General features: G+C 47.9%; 1 long non-coding RNA gene across 4 annotated transcripts in view; it reads right to left on the bottom strand.

Moving 5' to 3' along the window:
- Positions 1-514: 514 nt before the first annotated feature.
- The window catches only part of LOC123618114 (uncharacterized), a 95,426-nt gene continuing 74,234 nt past the window's right edge, over positions 515-21,706 (bottom strand). For 3 of the 4 annotated variants that reach the window (XR_012507572.1, XR_012507573.1, XR_012507576.1), the window contains 2 exons: positions 20,237-20,511; positions 17,079-19,618 (listed from right to left, as the gene is read on the bottom strand). This is a non-coding gene — a long non-coding RNA (uncharacterized LOC123618114). The other variant, XR_012507574.1, reaches the window with a different exon arrangement.

The raw sequence follows: 21,706 nt of genomic DNA, 5'->3' as shown, positions 1-21,706 counted from the left end.
TCATAGTCTTTCGTGTTTCTCCTCCCTTCAGTGAATTCTGGGTCCAGGCCAGTTTATCGACGCATGTTCCGAAAGTTCAGAAAGTCTCTCCGAGGAGACTTGATTTCACTTGAGGCCTTTAACTCCTATTCTACTGACCCAGTTGAGAAGGCAGTTTGTTGCTTCTTGGCAAAGGAATTGACCTTAACTCTGTTTCTAGAGGACAAATGTCTGTGCAGATGAGGCTTCCTCCCCGAGCTCTAACTGATGCATGTGCTCTCTCCAGCCCTGAGATAGCTCCCACCCAGAGTGGATAAAACCCTGGGACAGGGATTTACAGACTTGCTCTTAGAGCTGGAAGGACATTCTCAAGGTCATCTGGCCCAGCGTTCTCCTTTCTGATCTGTGGGTTACCCTTACCCCCACTGGCTAACAGAAATCAATTTTCTAGGAAATGAAATGCTTTTTACCAATAAACATGTTCAGAATCTCATATTCATGACTTTATCTTTCATTCAAATGAGTTTATTGAAAGAATTTTAGACAGAGAAAAAAGGATGTGGTGTGCTTTTACATGGACGAGGGGATGAAACCTTGGGGTCAGCCCTTCTCTCAGACTTCCACAACGCCGGTTCTCTGAAGCTACTGCTTCTTAAATCATCATCATCTGTCAGACAACAAAGAGGACTGTCACTAGAAGAGGAAACAGGAGTGTACACTATGGACAAGGGACTGGAAAACACGCTGATGTCAGACAGAGGCAACATGAGGGAGGAACGTTCACGGCTCTCTTTGAGGTCTAGCTAGATGGTCGCAGGAAGCCATTAAACAAATGAAATCTTGCCATTTGTGACAACATGGATGGATCTAGAGGGTATTATGCTCAGTGAATTAAGTCAGAGAAAGACAAAGACTGCATGATCTCATTTACGTGTGGAATCTAAAAAACAAAACAAACAAAACAAAATGAAAACAGGCTCATAGATACAGAGGACAAATGAGTGGTTGCCAGAGGGCAGAGGAGCGGGGCTTTGGATGAAATAGGGGAAGGGGGTAAAGAGGTCCAAATCTCCAGTTAGAAAATAAATAAGCCAAGGGGATGTAATGTACAGCATGAAGAATATGGGCAATAATATTACAATAACCATGCATGGGGACAGACAGTTACTAGACTTATGGTGGTGATCATTTCATAATGGGTGCAAATGTCAAATCACTATGTGGTACACCTGAAACTAACATAATGTCAACTATATTTTTAAAACAAGAATTAATTTTAAAATGTACTTTATCTATTTATCAATATATTCAAATTATCATGTTAATATGTCATCAATATTTAGAAATTATTAATGAGATATTTTACACTCCTATTTTTGCATTAAGTTTTCAGGCCCTGGTGACTATGCCATGTCTGGTGCTCAGTATCCACATGTGGCTAGTGGCTGCCGTCCTAGGCAGTACAGATGTAAACAGTGGTTGGGTCCATAGTGGTCCAGAAAATTGACCTGTGTTATGCTCCAAACAGAAGTCTGAGGGTTTCACGAATGAGCAGAATGGGTGTGAAATTGAGATTTTCACAAGGTCCTCAAGAGTGGCCAGTGCCTTCTGACCACTTCCGAGAGCTGCCTTAGGGACTTGTGAATGGGGTGGTCAGATGTCACTTTTTCAAACTCAATACTTTATGGACTAACCAAGGGCATGACTGAGAAGCAGAATAGCCCAAGAGGGACACTGACCTTCCTCCTATTCTGCCACTGATGAGCTAGAATTTTGGCCAAATCATCAAAGCCCATGCCCAAATAGACCTGAAATGTTCTGTTACCCACCCTTGTCTCTTTCCTTTCACGCTGGCTTTTCGAGGAGGTGAGAAGGAAGATTTTTTCCTGCAGACTAGCAGGTGTATTATGATGATGTGATATAAGGAAATATTCATTGAGGTATAAAAATTGGGAGGTGATGACCGGTTGGTGAAAAATATTGGAAGTCACATGGCCTTAAAGGATTACTGACTTGGCAAATTGTATAGGAAGTGAAGCATCGCAGCTCTCCCAAAGGGTTTTAAAGGTTTAATTCATGCCCAGAGATAAAGCAAGTGGCCTAAAGGCTGCTTTCCCACTACAATAACACAGGCTCTCTCCTGTGAGAGAAGTCATTTAAGTGTGGTGTTAGTCAGCAAGAATTCCATGGTTATCCACAAAGTTAAGGTTTGTCCCACCAGCACATTCCTTGTGTCCTGATATTGACATCTGTTTACATATGACATCCATAATGTATACAAAGTCAGTGGACCATAACCACGTCCCTGTGAGGCAGGATAGAACCCTGAGGAGCTGGCAAAGTTAGTGGGTTGTAGAGGATTTTAAAACCAGTCTTCTGACTCCAAATCTACATAAATAGTGCACAGGGTCATTGACATGTAATGTATGCTTGGCATGTAGTCAATAAACAATAAAAGTTGGTTGATGGAATGAATGAATGAATGAATGAAAAATAAGAAACTGAATTTCTTGAAATTCCTCAGAAGACACCATTTCCAAACTGATATATGAGCTCATCCTCAGGAAAGGGTTTTGCTTGATTAACGTTTAGGAAGAGCAGAAAATATTTCCTTTCATCTAGATTTCCTTATCGAATCATTATGCAGAAGTAGTTTGAGAACACCACACTATTGCTCCACACTTCGTGCAACTATGTTCAGACATCTCAGCAGTGAGTCCTGAACATTAGGCAAAGCAGCCTTCACCAGGGAATGTGTTGTCCACAGATGACTTGGATCCTCTATAGAGACAGAGACAGACAGAGAAGGTGCTGGTCAAGTCAGCCTCTGCCAACACCTGGGCTTTCCTCACTCACCTGGACGTGGGAGTTTCCAGGGAAGAAGATGCTAGAGAGGGGGCCAAAGGAATTCAGTAGACATAACCGGGTAGAAGGAACAAACCACTTAAGAGAGAAAATAGTCTGCCTATAGACTGTCTTGTCCTTCAAGTTCAAATTCACTTTCTCTATTTCTGGTGGCGGTGGGGTATTTTTCTCTATTTCAAAGGATCTCAGGCACTAGATATTCCAGCTGGAAGAAATTAAGAGATAATAATAACAATAAGAACCAACACTTGCATATCCCAGGTGTGACCCAAACGCTTTACCAATATTATTAACTCATTGAATTCCCCAGCAGGTACGGTCATCCCCCTCTTTAATAATCCCATCCTGTACAATCCCAGGCACCAGTGTTCACATTATCTTTGAGAAATTCAAGTGGACGGCGCCCACTGGAGTTTCGAAACCCTGCAGACTTGCCCGTGTTACAGAGGAAGAAACATCACCTGTCCAGCACTTGCATTTTACTGATGGAGAAACTCACCACACAGCAGCTTATTGACAGAGCTGATTCCAGAATCTTGACCCCCTAGTTTTGAGGCTCATGCCCGTGCAGTCTGACAAGTGCTCCGTTTTGGAAGCTGTGAGTGACTTCAGTATCCTGTCTTTCAAAGAGCTCACCAGTAACAGGGGAGGTACTGGCCACAGAAGTACCTAAAACTCAGCACATCTTCACATTCAGTTCTGGTTAATGGTTCCATCATCCTCTGGGTTGTACGTGATTCTCCTTCCTTGAGTTCCCCGCCGGTAAGTGACCGCATCCTTACATCTCAGCAGAGCATAGTAGTTGTAGACCTGTGCCCTGACGTCACGCCGCTATATGACCTTGGGCGAGTTTCTCTGCCTCAGTTTCCCCCTCCAGAATGTGGAGGTAATAACAGAACTTATTCCTAGGGTTGTTATGTTTCTAGAGCAACTAAAATAGTGCACAGCATGTAGTAAGCATAAGTATGTGTTTCCTAAAATGCTGGATTCTGAAACAGCCTTCTAGCTTCATTCCCTTCCTACAATATCAAAATACTCTTGCTAAAACCCAAGTCTGCTTCCAGGCTCCACATAATCTACAGCAGTAGCTCTCAAATTTTAGTTTGCCCAAGAATCCCCCAGGGTGCTGACAAAAAAAGGGCAAACTTCTGAGCCACTCCCGGAATTTTGGTTTGGAAGGTGTGGGTGGAGCTCAGGAATTCCATTTTTACCACGCACCCACAAGGGATTCTGATGTAGGTGGTCTGAGAGCCCAGTTTGAGAGGGAGCAGCCTCCTGAATAAAGTCCACTTTTAGCATGGCTTTCAGTGACCCTGGTCCACTGGCCCTTGTCCACATGGCTCGGAACACCACCCCTAGCCCTGCCAGCCAGACCTGCATCAGGAAAAATTAAAAGCCATGTTAAAATCAAGCCCAACTGCATTTCTCCCTATGACTGCTGTGTGACATGAAATGAGGAAAAGATACCTGAGTTGACACCCAGCAAATTCTCTGCGGGCCCTGCCGGTGGGTCAGCCTGGGAACCACGTCTCCGTAACTTAGTCCCGAGGGAGCATAAAAGCCCGAGAGAGAGACAAACACATCATGTTTCCGAGTTCCTGTTCTCCTTCTCAACCTCCCTTAGAGACCACGCCCCTTGTTTTCTTCTCTTAAAGTAACTCAAGGGATTGTCGGTTCTAGATTTGGGAAAAGGAAGGTGAGAAGGGGCTGAATGGAGACAAACATAGGCCTGAAGCCAGGGGACAACACGCTGAGACAAATGGCATACTGAGGTCCAGGAATGCCCTGCAGAACTCACCAAAGAAAAATCTATTTTTTTTCCTTCGTGGCAAAGCTACTTCAACTGACTCGGTATTAGACTCCCTAAAAGCTAAGTCTTGACTTACTAGTCCAAGAACTTGATGGCACCTGTTTTGCCCAGTTATACAATCCGAGCACTTTTCAAAGGCATTTAGTCAGAAAACAAAAGTCCCGGAGCTTCCTTCACAATGAATTCCAGGTTTTTTGGTTTGTTTTTTTTTTTTTTTTTTTGTATTTAAAGTTGACTTCATCACCCACTCGAGGAGCCAGCGCCATTCTCTGCCTGGCCTGGGTTGAATAATGTCCCCTCAAACGCATGTCTATCCGAAATCTGGGAAAGTGACCTTGTTTGGAAATAGGGTCTTTGCAGATGTAATTAAAATGTATAAGGGAAGACGAGATCGTACAGATTTTCTCTCTCACTCCGCATGGGCTGCTACAACAGAAGTACCACAGACGGGTGGCTTAGAAACAATAGAAACTGATTCTTCACAGTTCTGGAGAGAAGCCGGAAGAGGCAAGGAGGGGCTCTCCCCTGGAGCCTTCGGAGGAGCACAGCCCTGCCGACACCTTGATGCCAGACTTCTGGCCTCCACAACTGAGAGAATAAATTTCTGCTGTGTGGAGCCACCCAGTTTGCAGCACTGAGCTATGGCAGCCCCAGGACCCTGCCCAACTGGCCCTTTACTTGATGATAGAAAATCCATACTCTGCTGGCTTTCAAACTGATCATTGGACAATCATCAGGTCAGCTGAGCATGAAAACATCACTCGGCTAAGCTCAGATCATGGAAAACAGTAAAAAAAAAAAAAAAAAAGCAGCTTTATTTTTGAATTAGGAAATTTCCTTGAGCCAAGCCAATGTGGGGTGGAGTTAGAGCTCCCTGCTGGAAGCAAGTCCTTTGATAACAGCATTCCAGTCTCCGTTAGGGCTCTGTCCTCTGCCCTCCTTGTATGCAGTTTTGGTGAGGCTGTCAAAATTCCTTGACATCCCCCAATAAGGAGTTATCACATGACCCATGCTTTGCCACTTGGACTCAATCCTGGGATTTTTGTCCCAAGCACAGTGATGCTGGAAAGAAGAGTCAGAGGTTGTCCATCCAGCAGCTGAGCCCCAAAGGGACTGCCCACCAGCACCTGCTGCCTGGACACCGGGAGGTAATCAAGACTGGTTCTGCTCCTCTGTCTTCTGAAGCCATTTTTATTGCCTGCAACCCACAACTGTATGGAGACACCTGCCTGCATCCAACCACCCTAACCACCCCGTCCTCACAGAGAGACAGAGGACAGAAGGGATTCCTGGGAGGGTCTGCCGAGATGTCCCAGTCCCCCTACACACACCCCGCTGATACACAGACACAGCTGCACCTGTTGCAAAAGTGCAGCTAAAAATATAGTCATTACAGTTTTCAAAGTACCTTGTATACAGATCTTTGACATAAATTTATTTCAGAAATCAATACAGTTGCTTTCTAGCTAACACAGTTAAAGCTACTGCCAATCCTAACGACTGTATCATTTGCAACTTGAAGTACATTCTTCCTTCTCCTTTTCTGTTGTTTTTGATCTTTGATTTTCATTTCAAATATGTATTATAGGAATCCTAAAATCGCAAGTGGAATAAGTGAGATATAAATTATAAATACATAAACAGACACATAGGGAGATCAAAATCTCCATAAATGTTGTCAAGCAAGATTCATAACTGATCTAAGTTTAGCTTCCAGAAGCGTGTCATTTATTCCCCAGACACAGTTTAATTGGGAAGAAGACAGATTGGATCATAAAATACAACACGCCCCACCCCATCTTCATAGACGTTGCTCATGCACTTACGTTACCCCCAGGCTCGGACACCATCACCTTCAAAGACCTCCCTCAAACCCTGAAATATATTCTTCCAAGTGCTGGGCAGTATTCACAAAATAAAGCAGACCAATTCCTAAACCACCAGTCAGAGGTCCCGGATGCCAAAGGCCAAGCCACACCCTCGCCTCGCACCAGGCACTTTGTGAGAAGGACAGGTCACACTGGGCTTGTTTTGTTTTCATATTTTTTTTTAAACTAAATCAGTGTGCTCACCTGATCGGGCTGGCCCATCAGGAAGGGATTTCATTGGATGACCATTCGGCCAGAGAAAAGCCATCTTTGTTTTCCAACCCCGTCTCCTGTCCCCAGGGCCTGAAAATAACACCAACACCAACTTCTCTCAAATCTGAGGAGCTATTGTGCAAACTTGAGTAAGTCAGTTACTCTTTCTTGGCGTTGGGGAGGAGGAAAAAACAAAACAAAACACAGACGGGACTCTTCCCAAAAACCAGACCAGAGGACTGAAAAGCTTAATATTTTCCACAGTCGGATGAAAGATGGGATATAAATGCAAAACGGGTTGCTGTACATTATTAAATTTCAATTACACTTGAATTAGTTATAGAGTGACATTTTGACTGTTTCCTCCTTATAATTCTCATAACTCCACCTGCCTGACATTTCCTTCCTCTCAGGGGCCCATGTAGAACAGGTCTCACTTTGTGGGAGGGAGGCCACCCTGAAGAACTTCAAGAACACGTTCCCGGGAAGGCCATTCCTCAGGCACACACAGGAAATTTCAAATACTCAAAGATATCAAGAGGTTTGTCACCTGCAGGACTTGATCATTTGAGAAATACCCATGGAAGAACGGAGAAAGTTCTTCATAAAAAAAAAAAAAGAGAGACAAAGAATTCCAAATCCTTACACCTCCTTAGAGCCCTCGAGGACCAAAACTCACAAATAGACACTTCCCTCCTGATCTGACTGGACAGTCAGAGAAAAACCACAAAGACGAAAAGCTTAGCAACTACAGTCCAACAGAAATGCAGATGGCAGCGAGGGGTCTGGGAGAGGGGAACCAGGCTGCCAAGAACTGAGATTCTTGGAAAAGAAGAGAGAGAGAAAGAAAAGACCAAAGGCAATGACTTCAAGCAAATATAACCTTTACCACATGGAGGCGGATGACAGGCAGAGTGTTTATGACGTGCCTGCGCCCCATCCCCACCCCTGCTTTGTCCTTGGGTCACAGCCAAGAGTTCAGGTGGCATCACAGATGTGATTCTGCAGACTTGGGCACCTACCTCACTTCAAGGTAACTCGTTCAAGCAGAGTTCACTCTAACGCATATTCTTCTGTCTTGGATAAATCCAAGGCGCCTTCCTTGCCAAGTCCCTGAAGGCTCTTGTTATATGTGGTGGGGGGAGGACTTGCCTTGTCCCCCCACCTGGCTCTGTGATATTAAGGGATCATAAAGGAGTGATGTTGGCACCCAGCCCTGAAGCACAGGCATTGGTGGCCCTGCCATTTGAAGCCAGTGTTTCTCATATCTCCCTCAAGTACCCCAAATCAGAAAAAAAAAAAAAAATGAAATCATACCCCCAAAGGCTTGCCAGCAAGGGCCCAGGTTTATCTATACACTCACCTCCACCCTCCCTCCACCTGCACTCAAGCCCAAACATTCCCTAAGGCCTGTGGTTAATCTTAGAAATGTATGCAGAATTTGGATCCCACTAGTCTATAATATGTTTTTGTTTTACTCTAAAAATATTTCAAATTACCACAAAGTGACCTTACACCCCATGAAGATATACCAAGTTTATCCTGTGAATTAATGTATTTTGCAGGGTCCCCGCCCCGAAAGGAGACCAAGAACCCCAGTTTGAGGAGCACAGTCTTAAACAATTGCTTTTCTTGGAAAAGCAAAGGCTTGGCCAATTATTCTGGAGACACATTTGGGCAGCCGCCCTATTTTATCTTCAGTTGTCACCAAGAAGGGCTTTTGATAGGTGAGCAACCATCTTATAACCAGACTGTTTTTAGTAAAGAAGGAAGCTTCAGCAGTGGTGATGCGCCTGCCTCCTTCCTCATAGCTCTCTCAAGGGAAGCAGCGGAAACAGGCTCTGCTTACTCACAATCTCTCAAATCTTAAAATGGCCTGCAAAGCTCTGCACGATCTGGCCCCTCCCTGAATCTCCAGCCTCATCCCACCATTCAGTCTTCCCCTTGATCACTGCATTCTAGCTTTGACCCTACTGGGTTTTCATTGTGAAAGTAACGCCTGCCTTGCTGCAAATTCCCCTAGTTCAGAAGAATGGAAATGGTTCCACTCTCGGTCCACGTGAGTCTGAGGCTCTTCTCTAACAGCTTGTCCAGGACCCAGCTCCTTTAGGACTTGCTCTCTCCAGGATCTTCCTGCCACCAGTCCTTTATCTCCTGGACACCCTTCCCCTACTTTATAACCGTCAGTCTTGTACAAATGGCCCCAACCTAGCTCCAGGATCAAAATCAGTCATTGTGATCCTCTTCCTCTCTCCACGGTTCAGGACTAGGCATGTGACTTCAGATCACTCAATGACAAAAGCCCGGGACTTTTATTTGATGGTTCGGGAGGCAACAATCTGTACTGTCCTTCTTTCTCTGCCCATGGAAAGAAAGCTCGTTTCCTGGGGGCTCTAACAGACACTGTGTAAGCAGCATAGAGGCTTGTCTTAGGACGGAGCTGATACGCAGAAGGCAGAGAAGACGGAGCAATAGAAACTAGATCCTCAGTTACACGCCCAAGTCACTGAATTAAAGCGATGTTGAGGCTACCCTCTAGAATGTTTTTCTTTTTTTTAATTTAGTAGCATTTTATTTTTGTATTGAAGTATAGTCGGTTTACAATGCTGTGTTAATTTCTGGTGTACAGCATAGTGATTCAGTTATATATGTATATATGGAGAGAGAATGTTTATTTTCAAGAGCTAATACACATATTCATTATTTAAGGCAGTTGGATTTGCGATTAAAACAGATTCATTTCCTGCCTTGGGAAAGTCTACAGCCCACTCAAGAAGACAGAAAATACGTAACATAGTGAATATTAATCCTGGAGGAAGTATAGGGTGCTGAGAGGCATAGACCTGGGCCATCTGGTCCAACTCTGGAGTCCAAACTTGGAAAAACTGACCAAGATGTGATGAGTGGATAAAATTAGACAGGCAAAGTGAGGGGAAGAAGCAAAAGAAGAGGGAGGGGATAGGGCTCCACACAGAGAGAAGCAAAGACTTAAAATGAGAAAGAACATAGTGCTTTCATGCAACCATAATGGTCCCATGATTTAGTCCTGTCTTAAAAAACAACCACTGAGAGCGTGGTTACCATGGATCCCGCCACCCCCTTTAAATTAACTGTAGCCTGGTGACCAGACCCTGGTGTCATCTTCAGCCCGAAGGCATCCTCACAGGAGCAGTGCAAGTAGAGGCAGCAGGTCCTGACCCACCAGGTGTTTGGGAGCCACACACACCATCTCTACGCACACCCCCACTACACACACACACACACACACACACACATGCACACACACATACACACTCCTAGTACTAGCCCTGCACCTCCCTCAATCCTTCTGACCCCAATCCTCCTTACCAGCCAGGATGTGCACATCAAAACATCAGGCCAGAGGACCGTGGTGGTATCCAGCAATGGTCTATCCCCACGGAGGACACTGGCTCCAGGCAGGGATGCTGAGACCCTGGCAGCTCCCAGAGGCTAGTGGGAGGTCACATGCAGCCAGGCGAGGCCTGAGCCAGACCTGCCTTTAGCCGTCTGAGCCCCTTCCCACACTGTGAGGCCAGCTGGGAGGAGCCTGAAGGAATGTGACAGTGTGAGAGGGACTTGGGGATGAGACAGCAGAGAATGGAGGGACCTCATCTTTAGCCCACCTCCAAGGAGGAGGAGGGTCTCTTTGTGCTCTGGACTCATCTGTAAGAGATGAGGGGGCCGCAGCCCCTGTACTCCAGCTACAGTAAACAGCAGCACAGGCAGGCGGTGGCCCACAGAAAGGCCCTCCAGCCTCTGCCCTCCCTCTGTGCTCTCTCTCCTGGGTGCCACAAGAAAGACTCCCATTCTGTAAACCAGCAGCTTCAGGGGGTCTGGAAACAATCCCTGAAAGGAAAAATAATCACTGTATTTTGAGCGGCAGGCCCTGTGATAAACATGTGCCATGTGTGGTGGTTCTGAATTCTCACGATGAGCTGTGAGCACGGTATTCTAATCCGCATCCTACTAAGAAGGAAACTAAGGCTCACAGGAGTGAAGTCATTTGCCCACGTTCACACAGCTAGAACAGAAAGAGGGGGAGCTGGGACCTTGTCTGACTGCTAAGCCTGTCCGCTTATCTCTAAGCTCCAAGGATCTGACAGCACTGGTCACTTGTTGGGCCGGGGCAGGGGAAGCCCTGCCTGCTACTGTCTTCCCTCTGCGCCCCCTCCTCCACAGCTGAGGCCTGTCTCCCTTGCCGGAACTGCCCCCATGCTGACCACCCAGCGGAATGGCCCCGTCACTTCCACACATTCACCGGACTCAGCCCTTTCTCTCCGATAGGCTTTCAGGCCTCTCCCAGGCATGAATGCCATCCCAGTGGCCCTGTCAGTTCCCAGGTGCTCTGCCCACCTGCCGCCTGAACTCCACTGTTGAAAGGGGGTGTCTCTGAGATGCTCAAGGGAGCCTCAGGTGACAGAGCTAACCACGGGAATGCTCCCTCCTCCTTGGTCGCCCCCCTTCAGGCGGCTCTTGAAGAGACTTGGCATTGCACCCACATCTCAGGGCTGAGGGCTTCCCCTAGCCTTCCCACAGGGTCTCACAAGGTAGCGCAATCCATCAGTCAGAGAAGTTCATTATCAGCCCAGTACCAGGCAGGGATGTGGTCCATGCTTCCCCTCGGCAGGCTGCCATCAGAAATGCCCCCTTGATCTTCACCTGCGCAAACAGCCCACAGGATGGAGTTTAGCCCTCGACAGGCAGGAAGGAGCTGGGGAATCTCTGGATCCTGCCACTGTCACCCTGCTGTTTGACCTTGGACAACATTCCTCCTTTTCCAAACATGTTAAACTGAAGGTCCTTCTGTGGATTTCCAGGGACAGCCTTAAATGATGCAGTTGGCGGTCATCTTGGCCCATTCTCTCTGGAGGCAGTCACCACATCTAGCCTCCTTTCATTCTTTTTCCTCCTTTTCGTTTTTTTTTTTTTCTTTCTTTCTTTCTTTTTTTTTCAAAGACATTTATTTATTTATTTATTTATTTATTTATTTATTTATTTATTTATTTATTTATTTATTTAATGGAGGTACTGGGGACTGAACCCAGGACGTCACTGCATGCTAAGCATACACCCTGCCACTGAGCTATATGCCCAAACCCCTCCCCCCCTTTTTTTTTCTTAAAACCGACCCTGTGGATGAGTGTGGGAGGAAGCCAATGAAGATCTCGTGAAGGCCCACCACTTAGGATGTTTCTTCTTTACATTCTTCCTAGGGTTGGGTGGGGGTGGGGGTGGGGCAGGGGGGTTGCATAAGCCAAGTCTTTATGGGGTGTTGCTAAGCCAGGTCAAACTCTCCCCAACTTTTCTCCCCAACCAGATCCTCTTTCCAAGGCCATGGACGAGCTGGGAGAGAAGGGCTAATCGGTGGCACAGCTGTGTTCCCAGGAGTCTGGGTCATGCCTGGCTGCCCAACTGCATTGGATTGAGTGACACTGTGGTTAAGAGATTTGCCAAAAATCACACAGCTGGAGATGGCCCTCCCAGAGGGCAGGGATATCAGAGCAGGCCAAAGGGTCCAGAGTCAAGTCTTGAGGAGGAAGGATGCAGGGAGCCACGGAGAGTGCCCGGGGCTGAGGGTGGCAAGCTTGCTCTGGGCCTGACTGTGGACAGCTCCGGGGAGAACAAATCACCATGCATTCCAGGGCCCCGGTCTTCTCATCTGGAAACCAGCAGGCCAGCCCATCGGAGGCAGAGAGATCCTAAATGGATCCAAGCTCCCTTCTAACTTTGGGTTCTCCAACTACTTTATAATATAGGGATCCAAAAATGCCCCCGAGGCCTTCTCCCATTTGCATGGAGTGCTGGGGCCACACCAAAGCTCAGATGTGGCTCACAGTCCCCCTCCCCTCCACACTCGCACCCTAGCCCTTGCCAAGGAAGTGGGATTCAGATCACTCTGATCCATCTTTATGTAAGGCAAGCAAATGATGGCCTTGCAGAGGGTTGATGCTTCCAAAGCCCTGCTGAGCCTGCCGGGTGGGTGACCTTTATGATTTCTCTCCCTCCTTGGGACCAGAAAGCTCTATTTGACCAACATTCAAGTCCCCAAACTTTTAGTTTGCCTGGAGCAAGCTCAGGTGTCTTAACTTTAGGGAATAACCTCCTCAGCCTTCACCAGACACCTTGAAGGGGGTGGGGTGGGGGTGGGGGACAACACATCACACGTACTGCCCTGTGACATCCTTATGGCCCCCACCGCAGGAAGAGCAGGTCCAGCCAGCGTCAGAGATCCAAACAAAGTTCCTTTTCCATGTGCATTTTCTTCCTCAATAGCTTAGACTGTAAAGTCACCAGGAAGCACGGTCTAGTGCTCCAAGCTCAGACAGACAGCCTGACCTCTGCCCTGGCTCCCAGGTCTGGCCTGGGCCAGACACCGCATTGCCAGGACTGTCTTCTCATCTACAAAACAACTCAGGCCTCTTCCTGCACAACACAGCCCCTCCCTCCTCTGGCAGCAGCAGGACTCAGGACCAGCCTATCTCTCAGGAGAGGGAATCACTGTGGGAAAGGGCCTGGAAAAACAGAGCAGAGTAAGAAAGGGTTCCTTGTAAGTGGGGGTGGTGGGGGCGGGCACGAAGACCTCAGGGAGTGTCTCCCCCATCTTCACTCTTCCACTCTCCTGGTCCTGAGGTGGAAGGTCCCTGCTCTGGGTTTCCCCACACTTGGGCTGGTTTCCTTTGCAGGGGAACAGCCTGATGTGCAGATAAACAGAGGGGCCCACTGTGGATGACTGCTGGGCATCTCCCGGGATCAGCAACACCTTCATCAGAGAGGTGCTTATGTAAGCACTCACTTCCCTTCCCCGCCCCCACCCCTTAAATAAGCAGGCCGTTTCCTCCCCTCCACCCCTCCCCTCGAGGCTGGGTCATTTTGCCTTCCTCAGGCTGGAGCCCGACTTCTCATCCAGTTTCGACCTCAACTGCCTTGGGTGCATCCTGTCTCTTGCTCCTTATGAGTTCTCCTTTTACACCTGCCTTTAACTGTGACCTGATGTAAAGGGGAACTTGTCTTCCCGGCTGTGCTGGTGGGACAAAGATTTTTGGAGCTGAGACACATAAGGCCTTGAGGTTGCTGAAAAATAAGCCCCTTCAGTGACACTCTGCCAGGCCTCTGGTGAGGATTTTCATCTGATCCTTAATCTTCCTTCTGCCATGATGGCCAAACACACCCACCATGTCCGCCTGCGGGAGGATCCAATGTCCCTGGCTGTCCTGCTACCAGACAAGGAAACGCATGTGCCTTTCATCACTGACACCAGACATGTGTTCATTCCCCATCACCAACACCAGGTGTGCATTCATTCTTCGGGGAGGAAAGGTTAATAGGAGCCAGGGCAGAGAAATCCACGGATTTGAAGAGGTAGGCATGCTTGCTTCCCAAAAGTAAACCATCAGACCCAGTTTCATGGCCCCTGGACAAGATCTATGAGAGTGGTACTCAACCCTGGCTGCAAGGTAGAATCCAGCCCCACCACCCTAATATCAATTAAATGGAAATCTCTAGGGATGGGATCCAGGCATCCACCAACTTTGGGAGCCACTGATCTAAAATAAAGCCTCATTTAACAATTTGGGAAACAGAAGCTCAGAAAGGGCACGTGATCTGCTCAAAGTTAAACAGCCAGTTGGGACAGAGCACTGAACAGAATTTGGGTCTCTGAACTGTGAATTCACCTCTCTTCCTATCATGGTTTTCCTTCTGGTCATTTTAGGAAAGAGGGACTTAATTTCAGGTATACATTAAAATTATCTGGGGAACTTTTGAAATATATGATGACAGGCTTCATCATGGAATTCTGATTTAATTTCTCTGGAGTGTGGCCTGGGCATATATATGTTTTGAAGTTCCTTGAGTGACTCTGATAATCATGATTCAAAGAAATCCTGCTTTAAAGGTAAAACTCAGAAAAAGAGAAAGAAAGGGGAGGGAGGGAGAGAGGAGGAAAAGAAATAATGCTGTGGAGGTCAGGGAAGGGAAGAATGTTCCTGGAGGAGGAATCTTTGGGATCTGCCAAAATTACAGGATGTTTGAGCTGGATCTTGGAGGAGAAATGGATTTAGATACTTGGAAGTGGTCAAAGGCTTTCCGAGGGAGGGAACAGTATGAGCAGAGTCCCACAGGAAGATATGAGAGATATAAGAGTTGAGAAGTGGACAAACAGATCAACTTGGGACTAGAGTGTGGGAGATCGTGACTGCCACACCCAGGAGCTTGGACTGCATGGTCAGGGCCACACAGCAGAAGTGCCTGGAGGGCTGCTTAAAGCAGATTACTGGGCCCCACCCTCAGAGCGCTGAGTCAGCGGGTCTGCAGGCGGGGCCCAAGCACTTATACTTCTAACAAGTTCCCCGGTGATGCTGATAGTCCACGGAGGATGCTTTAAGATCCACTGGGCTAGGCCAAGGGAAACCACAGGAGGTTATGGCTCTCAGATCAGTTGCAGACTGCGTGTGAGAGAGCGAGAGAGAGACTCACTAAGACAGGAACATTGATCTGATGTGGAGAGAGACAAACAGGAAGTCCAGAGCAGAGGCTTCTAGTAGAAGCAGCAAGGGGCTCTGGGGAGAAGGGCACCTAGATGATGACCGTGGAGCAGTGCAGAGAACGTGGTGACCAACTGGATTTGGAAGGAGGTGGAATCAGAGTCCAGGGTGAGTGAGCTGTGGAAACTAAGCGGCCCAGACGATGATGGTACAACTCTCGGAGCTGAGGAGCCAGGAGAAGGAGCAGGTGTGAGGTGGCACCCAGGGCTCGGCTGGAAGACGAACACTGCGCCCTTGTCCCGAGCTCCCAGCAAGCCCGTGACCTCTGACTCAGGCCTGGGGCATGCCAAAGTAAAGAAGACTGGGCTCTACTCCCCTAAACATCCCTGCTTCTGCCTTAAAGCTCCTGCCCTCCTGGGGCTGGGGCATGGGCTGAGCCAGCGTGGCCTCACCCACTACACAGAGCTTTGGGCCTGGAGGGAGCCGAAGACCACGGTGTGTCTCTTGCAGGTCAAATCAGGGAGGCAAGTTTAGCAAGCGTGGGTATGTATGTTACTCACGCTCAAACTCATTTTGTCTCAAACTCACTGTCTGCCTTCATATTGACAGATCGTGCTTGTTCCCTAAAGCAGTGATTCTTTTTTTTTTTTTTTAATGGGGGAGGGGGTAATTAAGTTTATTTATTTATTTGATTTTTCAGTGGAGGTATTGGGGATTGAACCCAGTACCTCAGGCACGCTAGGCATGCGCTCTACCACTTGAGCTATACCCTCCTGCCTCTAAAACAGTGATGCTCAATCTTGGCAACAGGTGAAAATCATCTGGGAAGCTTTAAAAATTCCTTGCACCCGGGCTGCATCCCACCCCAATTAGAAGAGAATCTCTGGAGTGGTCCTTGGTCACCAGTATATTTTCAAGCTCTCTGAATCACTCAAAAGGGCAACCAGGATTGAGAAATGTGCCCTGTATGGTGTGGGTAGGGAGCCTTCAAATAGTGTATTTATGAAAATGACATTTCCTCCTGAAGGAAATGGTTTGAATGCATCTAACTCTGCCCTGCCATCCCCCCACTCCCTCTACCCGCAGTGGGAACTCATCAAGGGACAGCCGGCCCGCCTGTGAAGGTTGGGGTGGGGGATGTTGACCAGGGCTGTGGTTCATGGAGGTGGAGGCCGTGCCCTGGAAGGGAGGGGCTGGAATGTCCAAAGTCCAAGGAGGCCTGCACTCTAAGAGGCCAGCCCGAATGTGGAGGGGTGGGGTGGAGTTCACAGCCAAGCCCACAGGGAGGTTTTAAGGACCTAAGAAGCCCCGTGGGAGGAGGGAGACGTGGGTGTGGGCAACGGGAGGGGCTCTGCACGGATGCTGGCAACTCCCAGAGCTGCAGTCCAGGTACAGGTGAGTGTGGGAAGCCAGGAGAGGGCAGAGTGTGACAGGGGCCCCGCTCCGGGTCCTCCTCCTTGACTCTGCCCAGAGACAGAAAAGATGGGGAACTCACCAGGGAGGGATGAACTCTAAGACCACTGGGATTTGGGGTCCTGAAGCTAGTACAGTTTAGGGGACTATCTGCAGGAAAAAGAATACAAAGTGCCAAGTATAACATGGAGTCCGGGCCTTGGAAGGAGCCTGGGCGAGGAGGGGCCCTGTTGTGGAGTTTTGTGACCTCTTGGTAAATACACTCTGGTTCACAGGCTAACGTTTTTGTGATAGGACATTCACTGTTTCATTTCCAAAGCGTGTCGTACCTTCCAGGGTGTTACCGGTGTGGTCCTATAGGTACTGTGACCTTCGGGACATCTGTCAGACCAGGGAGGCCAGTCATCCATTCTGTTTCTGGGGAAACAAAGGTGTGGAGAGGTGTCTCTGGTCAGTCACCCAACACGTCAGTGACTGTGTCACCAGCAAGGCCCTCAGTCCCAGTCCCACATGCCGATCATTCCCTCCACAGGCTGGCACGAGGACTTCCTGTGTGTCAGGGCCATGCTGAGCATGTTCAGTTTCACAGTGACTCAGCTGTGGCCCCGGATCTCAAAAACGAGACTTTCCCTCAAGGAGCTGTAACTGTGGTGAGGAAGCCAACTCACGCCAGCAATTACAGTGGGAGGATGAGCACAGTAGAGCAGGTGAGAGGTACTCCTCTCGGGCCGTTAAGGCAGGCTTCCTGGAGGAGGCAACATGGGAAGGAGCCTGAGAGAACTAGCCCAGCGGAGGGAACTCACCAGCCTGGGAAAAGTTTCCTGCACAGTGAACAGCTACAATAGTACCTATTAAGCACCTACTATGCACCACGCCTTGGTCTAATCATTACATATGTATGAAGTCAATGAGTCTCCATGACATCCTCACATGATGGGTACCATTATTATCCTCATCTTATAGATAAGGAAGCTGAGGCATAGTGCCATTGAGGAGACTGTTCTCAAAGTCACAGCTATTTAAATGGTGGGTCTGAGTACTAAACGCAGGAAGTCTGGCTTCCAGAGCCCATGTAGGCACAAAACTAGGAGGGGACTACTTGGAGCATTTGGAGAACTGCACGACATTGAGCATCTCACACACAGGAAGCGTAAAGGAAGCCAGCCAGGAAGGAGTCTGAGGAGGCCCAGAGGGCAGGATGGATCCTGAAGGGCCTAGAAGAATGAGTAACAGAGTGTGGGTTGGTCCTGTAAGGGGCAGGATAATGACTGAAGGTTTTCCAGATCCAGGCTTTAGAAAGGTTGCTCTGCACAGGAGATGTAATTAGAGAAAATGGACTGGAAGCCATCTGATGCGAGCAGGGGGGGCCTCTAAGGATGCTCTTGCAGAGTCCTGGCAAGTGCTGGTGCAGCATCAGCTGAGGCTGAGGGACTAGCTCAAAGTTATTCTGCCTCCAAAGACCAGTTTAACCAGCCTGAGAGAGGTGGGATGGGGGAGCAGGAGGAAGGTAGCAGCTGAATGCCCGAAAAGTGCTCTGGCTTTGGAGTCAAGAAACCTGAGTTCAGTGACCACATTCCCACTGGCCACCTTCGTGGAATAGTCAAATCCCTTCGCCTCTCTGAGTCACAGTTTCCTCATCCAGAAAGTGGGCATCATAATTCTTGCTCTGTCTGACTCACTCAGTTTGGTGAAATTCAAACAACATTATGTTTGTGAAAAATGACCCGTAAGTATCATTGGCAATCCAATGGAAGTTTTGACCCAAAAGTGATCAAGAAATGACCCACCAGTGTTATTGGCAACCCAATGGAAGTTTTAAAATGCCTTCACAATTAACTGACAGCCCTGAGACCAAAGGCTTCATCTTCTCAGGATGAAGTGGTTTCCTCTGCCTTGGGAACAGGTCTCACAGCTCATGCACGCTCCCATCTTTACAGGACTCACCAATCTCCTCCTCCTTTAAAGCCGAGCCCAGATGGAACCCCCTCCATGAAGTCTTTCTTCAGACCTCCACCTGGAAACTGCCTCCTCTTCCGCTGAAGGAGTGCTACTGACCAGCCCTTCCGGAGCCTCGCTTCTTCCTATCTTTGACTTAGCTGCAGCTCGTGATGGCTTCTGTGCACACACACCCCCAGCCTAGTGGCTGCTGCCTTTCTAATTCCTCTTTGAAGCACAAAGGACACACTCCGTGCATTTTTGTTTTGAATGATTAAAATACCGAGTAAGTGAATGGGCTGTGGTTCCAAAGAGAAGTCTAGGAAGACAGCAGCCCTGACCCAGTGGAAAGCGCAGAGGGTTCTCTGTGATGGCCCGAGGGTCAGAGGCTACCAAGGGCCTTTCAAACCCCGCTCTTCTCCAACAGACATGGAAATAACAACAGTGAGAACAACTGTATTCGCTGACAGCTATGAGTACTCATTCTACCACTTGTTAGGTGTTGCACTGAATCGCCTTATATAATCTTCACCACAAACCTATAAGGAGGTGACACTTTCCTCCAACATCGTGCCCAGTGCCTAGGACGGAGACAGTGCTCCGTTAATTTACAAAAAGAAATGCTAGATGAGGAAACCGGGCACCAGGAGATGCAGTAACTTGCCAGCGGAGTTGAGATTCAGCTCTTTACGACTTCATACTGGTTCTCATAAAAGAAAAGATGACAGGTTGTGAGCACCATGAGGCAAAAGCAGGCAAGCTGAAGGAACCAGAGTCTGAAAATCCAGGAGAGGGCCTGGAATCAGTGGTGCATGGCCAGCCCTCCCCCACCTGAAGAGTCAAGTGCAAGTCGCGGGTCCGCCCTCCGAGGAAGGGGGATGGTTTCAGAGTCCAAGGCCAGCAGAGCCCAGCACCTGAGGAGTAATGGAGTTTTATCTGCTTGAGGCTTTTCCAGACATTTCCTTATCAGCATTTCTTCTGGAAGGATCTGGGCAATCAGCTTCATGACAGGACCCAGGCTGAGAGAAACCCTGTTTATTAAAAAGGAGGGAGGAGAAGGGAGGGTATTGCTCAGTGGTAGAGCGCATGCTTAGAATGCACAAGGTCCTGGGTTCAATCCCCTGTACCTCTGTTAAAAATAAATAATACATACATAAATAAACCAAATTACCTCTTCCACCCAAAAAAATAAAATTAAAAAAATTATAATTTTTTAAAGGGTGGAGTGGACTTGGGGTGTCCCAGGATCGGGCCCCCTCTCCCTCAGCTCAGCTGGTAAAGAGAAGCCAGAACAAGAGACAGAGTGTGAATGTTCAGGAGAAAAGCCACAGCCATCACCAGGGAGAGGTGGAGAGAAGCAGATCCTGGCTGACTGATCCCAGACCCCTGAGCTGCCTCCCCTCCATCTGATAAATGCTTCCTGTGAAAATGTTTACCCAGGAGGAAATGGATCAGGCTTCCCCTCCCCACCATGAGGAGGGGAAGAGGGGCTGCACCAGCCCCATAAATCCCAACAGCTGTCCGTGCTCACCACCCTGCCTCCCCGGGTGCCCTGGAGTGGGTGAGACAAAGGTGCCAGACACAGAAAGAGCTGTAGACAGGAGGCAGGGATGCAGCCGGGGGGATCCATGGCCATTTGTCAGTTTTACCTCCTATTTTTATCTCCATTTCTTTTCCATTAAGTTGTCATCTGTCCTTGTTTGATCCTGGAAGTCCGAGACGAGTCACTGGGAACTGGTCCCTTTTCATTTTTCCCTGCTTAGGAAGTGATGTGAGGGAGGATCAAGAAAACTGTCACAGTGGATCTTAAACCTTGGGGGAAGTGTCCACAGGCCTGGAAAAACCATCTGCTTCCCGATATTCGGAGACTCTCGACTCCAGTCTCAGGTGTGCTGCCATCTCCTCTAAAGAGACACCGGACGTGCTGAAAAGAGTATGATGTCAGGAACCAGACCAGAAAGTTCAGTCCTGGCATCCCTACTTATTCACCCTGTGACCTGGGCGCGTCCCGTATCTTCTCGGAGCCTAGATTCCCTCCCCTGCAGAACAGAGACAATGATATTCCCTGCAGAATTTCCTGCGAGGGCCAAACTAGGGAATGTACGTACAAACGCTTAAAAACAGGAAAATAATGCAGTCATGGAGTTTTTTCCTAAGCCAAGGAACTTGGCCGCGCTCTCCATCTATAAAATGGGTACAGTAATCTCTGCACCTCACTTTCCTGAATGTCAGGAGGAGAGGGGAGATAACAATCACAAAGGTGTCCAAGATCTTGGGTCAATTTTCCATTTCACCAATATCCAACAATCAGAGAATGAAAAACATTCCCAAAACTTGTTTCAGTTCTCAACAATGACTATCTCAGTCAGCAACAGCATCCCGAGGCAAAGCGCCAAAGGCTAAATTATTTTTTAAATATCACACCCTCAGTCTGTAAAAGTTTGTAATAACGTATTTCTAGCTTAGCCCGAATATCTCTTTCACTAAAGCACCTCAATTCCCAGCAACAGTTCTATAACGTGTAACTCACAGAACATGTGTGTCAGAAGCAACAAGGACCTACTATATAGCACATATTCAATATTCACAGGGAACTATATTCAATATCTTGTAATAACCTATAATGGAAAAGAATCTGAAAAAGAATATATATATATGTATGTATAACTGAACCACCTTGCTGTACACCTGAAACACAACACTGTAAATCAGCTATACAGCAATAGTAATAATAATACTAATCTCATGTTCTTGTGATGGACTGGATCAGAACTGCTGGGGGATCAGCTGGGAAACGACAGTTTCACATGCACATTAGGTGATTAAACGTCGTGCGTGCAGATGTTTAAGAGCTGCTAATCTGGAGGCCCCACGGTGTGCTGCCCAAGAGTCATTCCAACCTTCTCCAAGTCATTTAGCAGCCAAATCCCTGGACCCCACAAAAGAGGAGACTCAGATACACACAAATCTAGTAAAACCCAAATCATGTGACCCCAACTCCCAAGGCTTCACATCCATAGATGTGATTCTGGAAAAAGCAGATGGGAGAGGCTGGGTCAGGAGCCAAGTCTTAACTTGAGCCGAGACCACAGCAGAGATTAGCCCAAGGAAGGAAGCAC

Source organism: Camelus bactrianus, chromosome 1 (assembly GCF_048773025.1).
Source record: "Camelus bactrianus isolate YW-2024 breed Bactrian camel chromosome 1, ASM4877302v1, whole genome shotgun sequence".
NCBI classification, from domain to species: domain Eukaryota; kingdom Metazoa; phylum Chordata; class Mammalia; order Artiodactyla; family Camelidae; genus Camelus; species Camelus bactrianus.
Note: the sequence above shows the minus strand (reverse complement) of the source record. Positions and strands in the feature narration are given on the sequence as shown.